Raw genomic sequence first — 14,874 nt, forward strand, 5'->3', positions numbered from 1 at the left:
GTAAGGTAGTCTGAATTGCTGTTGTATCTTCCTTCTCCCTTCCACTAATCATTCCCAATTGCAATCCTAATGGTAACACTGAGGTAGGCCTGCACTATGTTTACATCTGTTGCATGAGGACAAAAGTTTGGGATTCAGCAATTCTCACCTCATTTACATCTTCATCATGCTCACCATGCTCAGAGGCCTGAACTTGAAAGTGAGGAGATTTGTGTATTTGGAAAACACAGAAGATTGATATTCCTTTTGATTTATCTGCAGAGAAGGCTTCTTATCTTGCTGAGGTATGAGTGTATTTTTCCAGTACATTCTATGTTTGTTAGGATGTTTAAAAGAAATGTTTTATATATATGCATTAGAAAATGGAACTTTTATCTATTTGCCATCCTTATAGTTCACTGTTGGCATAGGCATTTTTGGCAGGCATTTACTTTCTCAGACAGACAGCTTATTAACTTTCATCACAAGTGCTATTGTTAAAACTGGTTATCTTATAATCTTCTGTGTTATTTCAGGGATGTGTAATGCACTATATTGTCAATGATACAGGGGTGTTATACTTCTAAGATGGCACATAGACATCTCCAAGGCAGTGCTGGGCACAGTGAGAGGTGATTGGCAATCATATAAAATTAACTTTTCTGTTGTAAATGTGCACATATTTCCTGAGAATTGTGTTGAAAGCATATATAACAATTGAATGATGTGTAATTCCTTGGTTTGTACAAACTTTCATTTGCCTGTTGTTCCAAGGGGTGGGAGAGCTAAGTACCATTTGTATGTTACCACAAAAAAGTTGTGTTTCAAGAGGTTTGCTCTTGACAATATGTAGTCATCCTATTATTTCCATGGGAAACAATACATTACTGAAGTGGTATTCTGTGTTTTGAACCAAGCAATGGTTTGTATGTGAGTTTGATATGGTAAAACCACATAATCTTCAATTTTAATAACTGAAATGTATTTCTCCAGTGCTTAATGTTGAAAATCTATACTGCATGTGTAGATAAGCAAGAATTTAATTAAGTGATATTTATGTGTTGTATACTTCACATAGGATTATGGCACACAAGCATACAAATCCACATAAACCCACCTTTCAATGACTCTGAAAATTATGTAATAGTGCAGGTGTTCAGGCACCATGATGCTTTTCTGCTTGAGAAAGGATGTGGAATATGGCTGACAGAATGCAGATTTGAATCAGACACTTAATGATGTCAATGCCATAGGGGTGCACCAGGACTTGTGATCAGATTAGGCATTGCACCAGTAATATGATTTCATCAGCTAGGATGAGAACAGCTCCAGTTGCCCATGAACAGCTCACTATACTGGGGAATGGGGTGATACAGAGCCACCACTGACACCAAATGAAGAGTTCCTGTCCACTTGCAGAGATCCAGTGAGCTCAGTGGAATCTGCACACCAACATGTGACTGATGTCAGTGCTGATGTGTCTGGGAAGACAAGTATGTGCCAGGAAGAGTTTCCAGGTAAGCTTACACCTGGCAAGTTGTAAGATTTGCTTGTATAGTAAAATATATTAACATTTAACTAATCAGTCATATTTTTTATGAATCTATTGATAAGTTAATAGTTTTAATCACACATTTTTGTTCATTGGAAATGCACTGTGGATGGACGTGACAGCCAAGTTTCAGTTAAAAGTATTGTTCATAGGTTCATAGGTGTATACTAGGCTAATGGCCCTGCAGCCTTTAGAAGCCTAGCCCATAGGATTACACTGGCATTGTGCCACCTGACCTTAGTTCCCAGGTCCTCTGTCAAGTAGAGCCACTGGAGTGATCCCCATGGTGAATTTTCTATTTCCCATCCACTCATCAAGATTTCTCTTGAACAGGGCCAGTGAGGTGCTCTGTTTGACATGTATGGGAAGTCTATTCCATAGCATTGGCAGTCTCTGGGTTATGAACTTGTCGCTCCAGCATGCTCTGCTGATTATGGTAATGAGGTTGAGATCTCTGAAGCATGTGGTCCGGAGGGATTGGGATTTCTTTAGATGTAGCATTTCTAACAGAGCTGGGTCAGACATGGCTTTGTAAGTCAAACAGAGATCGCCTCCAGTAGGCGATATGAGACAGAGAATAGTTGGAGTTTTTTGAGTCTGTCAATATAGGACAAGTGATTAAGGCCTAGAATCCTCTTTGTAAGGTACTTTTGCTGTTTTTCTTTTTCTTTTTTTTTTTTATTCTTGCAGTTAACATCCATAGCTTCTTATGGCATCCAGACCTTTTTGGAGTCTGGCTTCTTTAACTAAATAATTTACTGGCAAAGAATTGCCATTATTAGAAAGGGCAATAAATTATTAATTAAATGGCAATAAAATGTTTAATCTAGTATGTCCCGCTGTAGAGAAATGAATTACTGTTTGCACTTATTATTATTTTTTTCCTATTTATGTCCATCTTTTTATAAGTGAGAGACCCACATGCTATTGTAGGGTATGGTATGAAATGTCTTTGTGAGAAACAGAAAAAGTCACTGTCGCTGTCTATTTATATTATACTATAGTGGAGATTTTGCTAATAGTTTGTTAGTAATTGTGAAAATAAGCAACACTGGGACATTTGCTTAATACTTTGAAAAACAAGTGACGTACAAACTGTTCCATGGCATCAAGTAACACCTTAGATGCTGTTGAAAAAACTATCATTGATATTTGCACTGTAAGTTGTATATCTTGAGAGATATTCAGTGTTATTTATATTACTAATTACACAGTTAAGCATATGTTTTCATAGTTCTGCAAATATTTCAATAAACATGCACTCAGAGAAAAAGACTATTGCTGTCATATGAAAGCTTATGTCAGTTTAATAAAGTTGGTCTAACAATAAGTCTAGGTTGTACAGTTTATAAGATATGATGTGATCTTTACATACAGAGCTGTATAAAATCTCATCAAACACTAGGTCTGTTACATAGAGCAAAAAAAAAAAACACTATTTACTCCTTCTAGTAGAATCACCCTAGCTAACACTTATCTTTGACCCTCTCTTCTGTATGGCTCACCTATTTTGACTAACATCCAGATCTTTCTTAAATCACAGCTAGAGCAATTCTGTAATAAGATAGCTAAGGTTGCAGCTAACCATGCCACATAAAGCTCCTCATTGCTCTGCATTATGTGTTCTCAGCTGATAAGGACTCCCACATTAACTAGCTCATATGCAACCTCTTCTAACCCATAAAATATTATATAGCCCCTCTGCCTGCCCTTCTATGTCTGCAGTACTTCATTACTATATCCCAAATCACCCTCTGTGCTTTAAAGACGAAAACCTGCTTGAAATATGTAAACCAAAAGAAGTATGGGAAAAAGTCTATGCACACACTTATAGCCAAACTATGGACCTTTATCTCAGAGTCAAGCAGAACTATATCTAGCCTCCATGTATTTAAATCCTCTCTCAAAGTATTTCTGAGGAACTCATGGCTATGCCCATGCACCTCATCTGTATGATCTACATCAAAAATACTTCACATTTATGCTAACCACTCATTATACAGTTTATCTGTACCTTTCAACACCTGCCCTCTCCCCCATTCTTGGGGGGACTTATCTCTTTTTCAAATATTTTTTCTAGCATAATAGCCCATACTTGTTAATACTTTTATTTATGCCGATTGTAATATTTAATTGTCATGTTTTTATGATTACATCAGTGGTGTTGTATTGTATCCTATGTATGCCACAGTTAAATTGTATGTGTATATGCCTTTTTAATTACGTCCATATTACTGTTTTATTTCATGTTATCCAACTCTCTGGAGCTTTGTTTCTCTGAGCCTCCTCTGAAAATGTATAGATATTACCCAGTTGGATTTTTCCTGGTACACAAATGTCAATAAATAAATAAATAAATGCAATTATAAACTGGGATTATTAATATGTGTATTTTAGCTAGGATTCAGTTATACCTAGTATGTGAGGTTGTTCACAATAGGGCATGCTTCCTGACCTATCCATTTATTGTTGACAGTACAACTATTTAAGCATCCTATCCTTAATTTTACTTTATTGTTTAGACTTGGTTTTGGTAATAGAACTGATGGGCTATTGGGGTGTTGGGTGTTAGCTGGAGTACATTGGGGTGTTGATTGATTGTTGCTTAGTCCAGAATTAGGATTAATATTACCTGATAAAGTTATTTTTCAAAAGATGTAGCATAGTAACATGCAGGAAGGGGTTCGGGTCATTTTGTAAAGGTATAACTGCATAGAAAAAATGTTTTTTTTGTTCTCATAAGTTACTGATGTGAAATATATTTTTAGGAAGGATATGGGGCTGATGTGGTAGTGATTGTTTGCAGTTATGCTACAATAACATTCCATATTGTTTTCTGTGGGATCAGTGTTAGTTACTACTAAGACGGGAATATGGAGCAATAAAATGATGTAGGCTGTGTAGATGGTGTTGAGAGATATTACTATAGAGTAAGGGTGGAATGGAAGTTTGCTTGCAACTAATTGTAGGTAAGGAGATTGGGTGTTACATGTCACGTCACAATTATCAGTAAGAAATATCTGAAAGAAAAGAAAGTTTGCAGTGAAAAGCAAAAAGGCGTTGTGTTAATTGTTTGGAGGAAAAAAGTACTAAACTAATATTTGTTATAAATATGGGCATGGCTAAGGACGGCTTCCCTTCAAACCATGTATCTGGGAGAGCTCCTTCCTTCATCCTACCTTACTGTAATTCTGCTCTGATTAAAAGAATGTTTGAGAACAGAGTGAAAGGAAGTCTGACAAACGTACACGGTGTGACCATTACCATTCTAAGTCAGAAGTTCAGTATGCTGCACATGGCAGAAGGGCTAAAGGATGTAGGATACTGGGCCCATTTTTCTATTATCTATAAGACAAAACAGTTTAAATAGATTTGCATCTGAAAATGTAAATGAAACTAAAAATAATTTGCAGAAATCATTTTTCTTGGATTTAGTTACTCCTATGACTGATGTGGAAGCAGGCTGGCAAATTAAATTTCCTAAACATGGAACTCCTGTGAGTTTCAGGATGGATATTATATCATACATAGAAGAGTTTCACAAAGAGTCCGTAGTTTCAAGAAGCAGAAACTGAAATTCATAGCCTTGCAGGCAAAATGCTAGATGGCCCATGCAGACATAACATGCAGAGGGTGGTGTGCAAAATGTAATTACTGCCAGAATAAATGAAGTCAGTATAGAAATGTTTGGTGATGTTGGCCTGCTTGACTTTGACACAATAAAGATTAAGTTAAAACTGAATGTTGTTCCACATATGCCTTGACCAGATTCTGAGGCCTGACACTTTCTGTGTTGCCTAAAGTAGAGGCAGAGCTTAAACAAATACAAAGGTGTGACATTACTGAAAGTGTGACTGAATGGTCTGCGTGGTAAAGTGCAATAGTTCTAGTAATTAAAAAATAATGGTCAGATAAAAATATGTGTTGATTTAAAAAATGCTCAACACTTATTTGTGAGAAAAACTTAATTTTGCCTACATAAGAAGACAAAGCACTCAAACTTGTTAATGCAAACGTTTTTCCAGACGGAATGATTTCAGTAGATTAGGCAGCCATGGTGGTGCAGCGGTTAGTGTTACTGCCTCACAGCAAGAGGTTCTGTGGTTTAATCCTTGTCTGGGGTGCCTTCTGTGCAGAGTCTGCATGTCCTCCCTGTGGTTGCGTGGGTTTCCTCCAGGTGCTCCGGTTTCCTCACACATCCCAAAGACATGCTGTAGGTGGATTGGACACTCTAAATAGGCCCTAGGTGTGCATGTGTGTGCCTTCTGTGGAAGGTTGGGTGCCAGGCTGGCAACTTGACACCGTAAAACTTCACTGCCAATCATGAGCAGACAGGTGATCCACTGTGGCAATCCCTAACCAGGAAAAGCCGAAAGAAGAAGAATAATTTCAGTAGATTCTGGATATCAAAGCGCTTACATTCTTCACTTATACTAGTCAATATAATATGCTACTTTCAATATCCTTCTTCCTTTTACTAGCCATTAAAAATAGCTTTATGTGGTGACTTCTGTTGTATATATTGTATATAGTTACAAGACTGATGTTTCTTTTATTTGTTGTAGATATTTGCATTTGGTTTGTTGTCAACCTGACTGTTTAACATTCTGTATCATAAAAATTTAAATAAAAAGATTTTTGAGAAAAAAAGAAAGTCGAATGCTTTGTTACCGCCATTGAAATGTTCTGCCTTGAAAGGCTGCCATGTGGTATACTCTCAAAACCTGAAATCTTTCAGCATAAAATATCTGATGTACTTAATGTTCTGGAAGGTGCTGTTGCTGTTGTGGATTACATCTCGATATTTGGCCCATGCAAAGAAACACATGCTTCAAGGTTAGCGGTGGTGCTGAGGATTATCAAAGTTAAGGTCAAAAGCCAAACCAAGACAATTCTTGTGTTAATAGAACAAAGCTTCTGTATTTTGGGCACTATAAAAGTTCTTGTGATATTAAACTAGATGCTAACAAAGTTTGAGCAGTATCTGAATTGTAAAGTTCTTATAGTGTGACTGAGGCAACTCCTGTTTGGTCAGGTTTGCACCCAATCTTTCCACACTACTTCATCCTTTAACAGACTTTTTAAATAAAAATGTGCCTTGGCCTTGAGAACATGCTCAAGCCAAAGCATTTAACAAAATTAAAAATTGCTTACAAAAGCTCCTTTGATAGTGTACCATGATGTCATTAAACAGACTATAGTCAGTGAAAATACTGGTAGTTATGACCTAGGTACAGCTGTATTCCAAATGGATCAACATCACATCATGTTGCCTTTTGCTCCAGACTGCTAACTGAAACTAAACACAGACATTCACAAACTGGAAAGGAGTGACTTGTTAGTAGTGTGCGGGCAAGGCTGATCACAAACAACTTGTTCTGCTATCTGTTGGTGTGATACATGGTCAGTGAGAACATTAATGCATACTGACTGTGGCATGAAATATAAAAAGCAGACTTCCTTTGAAACATAAATCATACAGCCATGAATGCAAGCACTGTTTTGGTAGTTTCTTTCTTAATAGCTATCCTGATAGTTTTAGCAAGCCATCTACAGAGAATGCTTTCCTTTGTGCACTTTGGATGACACATTTTGAAGTGAAAAATTGGAACTCTGTTCGCAGGAGGTTTGAGCTACAACTTAGTAAAAACTCCAACATGCATATCAGGTCTTTCAAATAGTAAAGTCAGAAAAGAATGCTTAGTTTTAAAACCTAGACACCCAAATGGCAAACTGATTCTCAGTTAAAAAGTGACTACCACTGAACGTTGTATGTCTATCTGACAAACTAGGCAGTCAATAACCATGTACATAACAGACAGGCACAAGTAAGAATCCTTTTTATAATTAATTACACTTAGAGCCATCATTATGCATTAAATTTAGCCAGACAAGTTAACACAAAGACAACTAGGTTAGAAACCAAGACGTTATATTGCAGTTTTATTCCCAAATAAAAAGCAACATCCACAGTGGTGATTAAATTGAATAACTGACTATGGAGAGTTAGATAAAATATTTAATTTTAATGAATTTTAAGTTACTTTACCAAATCATGAATTAATTTAACACAGTAACAAAATATTGCTTAAAAAAGGACAAGATTCATACTTTCTAATGCTGCAGGCAAGTGTTCCTTTGTAGTCGGACAATGAACTTGGACAGCTCTACACTGTATATGTGTGTGTGTGTGTGTGTGTGTGTGTGTGTGTGTGTGTGAGACTCCTTGATTACTTTGCACAGGGGGCACTCTGAAGTTCAAATGGTACTCTGTGCTGGATACAGCTGGCATAATTCCAGTGCAGCACTCCCTGTTCTGTGCAATATTATATGTGAGTTTCTTTATATTTTCTCTCCTGTTTAGACACTTGCTATTCTTAATGTGTATTGAAGATGACTGCAATTCCTAAAGTTACAAGGTTCTCTTCTAAGTTCTGTGTAACTATGAAATGTTTCTTTTGTAGCACATTCCCCACTGTAGCATTTTACTGAATATATATTTTGCATACCAGATTTTTTGTTATTATGTTTCATATCTTCAAATTTACCTGAGCTTCTGGGCTTTTGTTTCTCATAACACTGAGCATGGTTTTCTTTTCCATGTATACTTACTCACCTTGTACATTTGCCACCTTTGTCTGTAAAGATGTATTCATTTTTCTGCTACCAGCTTGGCTTTTCTTTCTTTTTTTTCATGTTAACTTGCTTTTTTCAAAAAACATAGCATTTTTAAATAAAACATGAATAAGAACACACACAGTCTCTAAAAACTCTACAACTTTTTAATTTTTAAAATGTTTTTGCAATGACTAATACTGCCTGTTTCCAGCCAATAATTCCTCATTAAAAACATCTTTACAGGAAAAAAGCATATGTACATACACAAGCCCCAGCTGTGCCAGAAATCCACTGCCATCTATCCGCACCAGTTACACTAACTAGCTGATTTGCAAAAATGATTTCTGTGAGCTGAAGACAAGAAAGACAGTACAAGGTTGTGTGACAGGACTGAGGAAGGTGGAGCCAGGAATGCATACAATTTAACATGCACTGTTCCAACTGAAGAAGTGTGAAGGCTGTTTCACACTTTGGGGACACAACAAACAATTGCTCATGGTTGAGAAAATACTAATCATAAGCAAAAACAAAAAACAAAACCTTGAGTTAAGAGCCACTTGGATACCACCCCTAAAAACACGCAGACTTTGTTAAAGTATTTGTTTGAAGAAGCTACTATAGAGACTCCAATGTGACAAACTTCATCCTTAAAATTAAGTGAAAAATGAGTTCAATATGCCTAAAATGCAAAAAGGATGAGTCCCAAATTCTGGTGAAGTTAATTTTACATAAACTAATGTATTACAAATGAAATACAATGGTTACCCAAATAATGTGTCAATGATCTTAAAACCAATTTAAGAAAATACTGGGAAAAAAATTATTTATGTTGGAAATGCCTTCTCCAGCCCTTGACATTTTAAAGAAAAAACTTACAGCAATATGCAATAAACTATAGATTTTCAGCTAACTCAGTAGTACAAATTAAGAAGTCAATTATGCACTTAGAAGAGCAGCAGATATTCCAGACAACTCAAGTTCTGAAGAAGAGAAGACAACCAGATTTGTTAGTCAGATAAAAGAAATATTCAAATAAAACAGAAAATATGAAATTTTGAAAATCATGCAAGGAGGAAAAATGTACGTATACTTGTAATATCTGAAAACCAGGACAAACAAAAAAGACTAGAGCAAGTGCTACCATTAATGCTTAGGAAAATTCTAGATTAAAAAAACACAATTTTTTTACCTTAACAGAGCCCACAGATTAACATTTGAGAATAGTGACAGAACCTATAAAAACAGACCTCATTCTGTGTTTGTACAATTTTGGAAAACAAGGACTGTGAAGGGTTCTGTAAGCCATAATAAGAAAAATAATGTTCCTATATGAAAAGAAAAACCTACATTTTTTGTATTTGCAGACTTGCCACATAAACAAGTAAAGCGAAGTGAGTGTTTTTCAGAGAATAGAACAGCCTTGGGAAATATAAGAACAGTAAGCCATCCATCCTTCATCTAGCTAAAATGATAAAGATGTAGAAGGATGTCCCATTAATTTTTATGAAAAAATTGGAACTCAAACATGCACTGACAGTTCCTGGACTATCATAATGACTCAAACTGAGCTGGAACTGTCTTTTTCTGCTAGTCTTTTCAAACTAATATTGGACAGGTTTTTTTTTTATTTTTCTTATTTTTACATTTTTTTTCAAAGTTAACATTGGTCTGGTGGTTGGATTCTTTACTGCAGAATCATTTATCTGCTGTATATTATCAGGTATGTAGAATTTACTGTTTGAAAGACTTTAGTATTTTTTTTCTAAAGAAAACACTTACAATAGGCTGTGTTAATATTAATGGAGAACAACAATTTTCTTAGTTTTGTAAAGTCATGGAATATATAAAAGTAAATTAGAAAACATATTTTTTGCAAGACTCTCATATAAATGATGTTCAATGTGATTATCTGCTAAAAAGTACAGTCCAATAAGAATATAGTCAATAATTGTGGTTCAACAAAGACAGCATGTGTTTTGATAATTATTAATCAGAGTTGTACCTTTGAGATAGCAGCTGAATATCATGTGATAGAAGGTAGATACCTTTTTTAACAACAAGGAAAAACTTCAGTCATTTGTGACCGCTCACTATTTCATGTTAACAGGCACATATGCCTTGGCGAATGACTTTTTATACTTTTTATGATTTGAAAAGAGAACCCTTTCAACCTTAAGAAATGACAAAGATTCTTTATTAAGGAAATGAATTGAATAATTGGTCATTGATTTTTGTATATAATGAATGTTAATTGATTTTGCTTTAGTCTGAGGAAGGTGAGGCACTGGTCCACACTGAAAGCGCTTACTAATAAATGCTTTTTTATTGTTTTGCTGGCTCTTATTGTGTTCCTGTCGCCTAATTTTTCAGTAGTTTGTTTTTTCGCTTTTTTGTTTTTGGATTTGTATGATATGGTGAACAGAACCCGAGCAGCATCACAAAATCTGTTTACACAGGATGATAACACCGACGGCATTCAAGAGAACGCCATTGGAAATTTAACTGCCTTGGTACAATTACTTCTGGGGTGGGTTGACTCGTTAACCCAACATGTTGAGGCATTTGGCCTGAATAGAAATAACGCTTCAATGGGAAGTCTAGACGAGGTGAGCGGCAGCACAACGAATAACATTGGACCTGCCAACACAACAACAAGTAACTGCAATTCATCAGCATCTAATGCACTGGAAGGTAACTCTGATTCAGCAGTACCGCACTTGCAAAATGTGCCTTTAAATCAAGGAAGTGTTTTGCCGTCTATGGTCACATTCCTTAATAACAACTATTGTTTTAACACCGGTAACGGCAATCATGCTCCTCTCTAGACTGTGGAACAACAGAGGGAGAATTTTCTCTCTGATCAAATTAATATTTTTGATACTAAACTTTTTAAATGTAGGAAGCTCCAGTTAGAGGGCTCGTATTTGCAGGAGTGTATAGCTAAAAAAATCATACCCAAGGGCTTGCGTCAGTGGTGTAACCCAGCTGGACTAGTTTATGATTCCCCATTTTTTAGGGAATTGATTCAACTTTTTGACAGACAAGGTCTTGAATTTCTACAATCCCTCACTAACTTTTATAACCAGGAAATAGGTATTTTGAGGGGAGAATTAGAAATTCTCGAACATGTCATTGTAACACATTGTGACTTTCCTCGATACAAATATGAGTATTGCAGAATCTTTACAAGCATCGAGGCAACTATGGATAAAATGCTCATTACCAAAATGAGGAAAATTGTTAGGGACTTACATGATTATTCAAATAATGGAGCTTACCCTAAGCCACCACTGACTTCATACGGCAATAGCCCTGAGAGGGTGGCTACTCATAATGACAATGCCCCCGATGGACCCAATGATCAAGGGCATGTACACCTCAATAATAACATCAACAATAATGAAGGCAATTTGCTGAGACGCAGTGAAAGAATTTACAACCAGAATAACAGCAGGGACAATAACAATGGCATTAATAACAATCAAAATCGACCTCCCAATAATAATCCTAATGGGGGGCAAAGAAACAACGAACAGGGATTTCGGACCCTTTCCAGTGGTCAAGAGAACAATCGACAGCCCAACCGCAATCAAACACAGACGAGGAACAGGAGGAAACAAAGGAGGAGATAGTTCTGAACCAGGCTTATGGCCCCGTCCCTCGTATACACACGAGCACGGAGGGTGATTTCAAGATCTATAATTACACTAGCCTAGACATCCACCAGGACATGATTGACCTTTTATCTAAGGGGTTAACCTACGTCCCCGGAAAAAGGATGGATTTGGCTAAAACAGTCATCAACTTAAAACTCTTCATCCGTAAACTGAATTTAAACTTACATATGGGGGCGAGTTCAACTATGGCTAGCTCCACAAGAGTTTCTAGCTTGTTTAACCCCCCTTTACACCCTAGACTCTGTCTTTTTGTAGAAGATCTGTGAAATGGACTTCAGAGCTAGTGTTGAGAAGAACTATCACTCAGGAATTTCTAACAACATGCTTAGTTCTTTAGAACAGGATTTTCTTCATTTACTTAATGATTGTAACATCAGGGTTATGAACCCTGACAAGGGAGGGTGTCTGGTGTTTATAGACCACTTCATTTATGTCCAAGGCATGCATAAACATCTTAACACAGATGTGTACGAACAAGTGTCTATCAATGAAGTTAATCTAGCATACAAAAAAATTAGCTCAGTGCTAGACGACTTGTTTTTAGAGGGGTCTACAGACATGGATTCACACCAATATCTGTCAATGATTGCAACTAAAACACCTGCTCTTTTTGGTACCCCCTATAATACATAAATCCCTCAACAACCCCCCATTTAGACCTATCGTGGATGGTCGCGGATCCATTACATATAGCTGTGCTAAATATATTGACAGCATCCTCAAACCATTGGTTGAAAGTGAGCCCCAAATATGTAAGGATTCTTGGGGTTTCCTGAAGGATATCAACAGGCTCGAGTACCAAGCTGATGTTTGTTTCATTACAATAGACATTAAAGACCTCTACACAGTTATTCCCCCAGAAACTGGTCTCGAATGGATCAGAGATTTCTTGGTTTTTAAAAAAGTAGAGGTAAACACCATATACGTAATAGAAACACTATTAGAAATAGTTTTGACCAATAATTACATGGTTTTTGAAGGTCAATTTTATTTACAAAAGTCTGGTGTCGCAATGGGGTCACCATGCAGCAGCAGTTTTGCTAATGCCATTATGGCACATTGGGAAAATGAGCTACTATTTCAAAACAAGTTATTCCAACAACACGTCTCCTGGTACACAAGGTACCAGGATGACATGTTTTGCATTCGGAAAGGGGAGATATCCCTCATCCCAACTTTTATTAACAACATTACATCTATGACAAGCTTTCTCGAGTTTACATACAATATAGAAGATACCTCCATTAATTATCTGGACATCCTACTGGTTAATGATGGAACTAATTGCAAGTATATCAGTAGGATATACAGAAAACCAACATATTCAAATACCTTTTTGCATTTCTCTAGCAATCACCCTTACCATCAAAAAAAGGCCGTTATTAAAGACCAGATGGTAAGGGCAGCTAGAATGGTCTCAGACGATGTTGAGTTTGAGATCACATGCAAACATCTTCAAGATATGTTCATTCACAGAGTTTACCCTATTTATTTGGTTGACAACATTAAACAAGAGGTTTGCTCTAAGAGAAAGAATGGGCACTTTCAACCTTTACTTACTGGGTTAAGAGAACAATACATTGTACATAATGTGGAACAAGGTCCAGTCCTCAATAACAATGACAAAGGAGTTTACACGACCAGTTTTTTTATGTACATACTCTTTAGATCACAAATTCATCAGGGACATTCTTAATAAAAACTGGAACATCATTAAAGAGGAGCTAATGTTGACCAAAGCTTTAGGAACGAAACCTCCCATTACTTATAGGAGAGGCCAAAATTTAAAGTTCCTGTTGGAGAAAAAGTTAAAAACTCAATCTAGTAGGTCGAAAGGCATGTTCAAATGCGGGGCTTGTCCCCAGTGCAGATTTATATTTGAAGGCAGTAAATGTTTAACTAACAACAAAACATATATGATTAATTCTAGGTTTAACTGTGACAGCAAAAGTGTAACCTATGCAGCCTTATGTGACCAATGTAATGCATATTACTGGCAAAACAGAAAGGAAGCTGAGACAGCGAATATACGAACACTACTACGCCATAGGTAAAGGGGACATTAAAAATGCTCTGGCTAAACACATTCTAGACAGTCCTGGTCACAGTTTTAAATTTGTGGTATTACAACACAGAGATAATGACATTAGAGGAGGACCCTGGCAGATTTTGTTGGAAATAGACAAACTTACTTGGCAAATTAAGACAGGGACACATATTCCACCTGGCCTCAATGAAAATTTATCTATAAAAAGTGTGTTGAAATTGCATGCATTGAGGAGATAAGGACTTGACAGTTACCCTTTTTAATCATTTTTTATGCATGTTTTTTTCTTTTTCTTTTTCTTTCTATTGATTGTTTTATGATTACGTCCCATTTTTAATTTTAATTTTGTTTTTATAAATTTGAGTTGAGACTTTTTTTGTTGGTTTCAATTAGTTTATTACTTATTGTAAACTTATTCATAGTATGCCTATTTCTAAGGCGACTGATTTTTACAAAGCACGAGGGTATGAACATTTTTAAGATATGTCGATACTGCTGAGCGTGCCAAGTTGTGTATATATAGCATCTTTGTAGCTTTTAGCCTTGGCAGATGCTGCAAGATATTGAGTACAATTCATTGTACTGTATAGGATTTTTTTCACTTAACGGCTGTTCTAACCTTTTTTAACGACAAGGAAAAACTTCAGTCGTTTGTGACCACTCACTATTTCATGTTAACAGGCACATATGCCTTGGTGAATGACTTTTTATACTTTTTATGATTTGTAAAAGAGAACCCTTTCAACCTTAAGAAATGACAAAGATTCTTTATTAAGGAAATGAATTGAATAATTAGTCATTGATTTTTGTATAGAATGATTGTTAATTGATTTTGCTTGAGTCTGAGGAAGGTGAGGCACTGGTCCACACTGAAAGCGCTTACTAATAAATGCTTTTTTATTGTTTTGCTGGCTCTTATTGTGTTCCTATCGCCTAATTTTTCAGTGGTTTGTTTTTTCGCTTTTTTGTTTATAGAAGGAAGAATGGTTTTAGTTTCTTTG

The sequence above is a fragment of the Protopterus annectens genome, chromosome 3.part1 (assembly GCF_019279795.1).
Source record: "Protopterus annectens isolate FY-2018-M chromosome 3.part1, PAN1.0, whole genome shotgun sequence".
Classification (NCBI taxonomy): Eukaryota; Metazoa; Chordata; order Ceratodontiformes; family Protopteridae; genus Protopterus; species Protopterus annectens.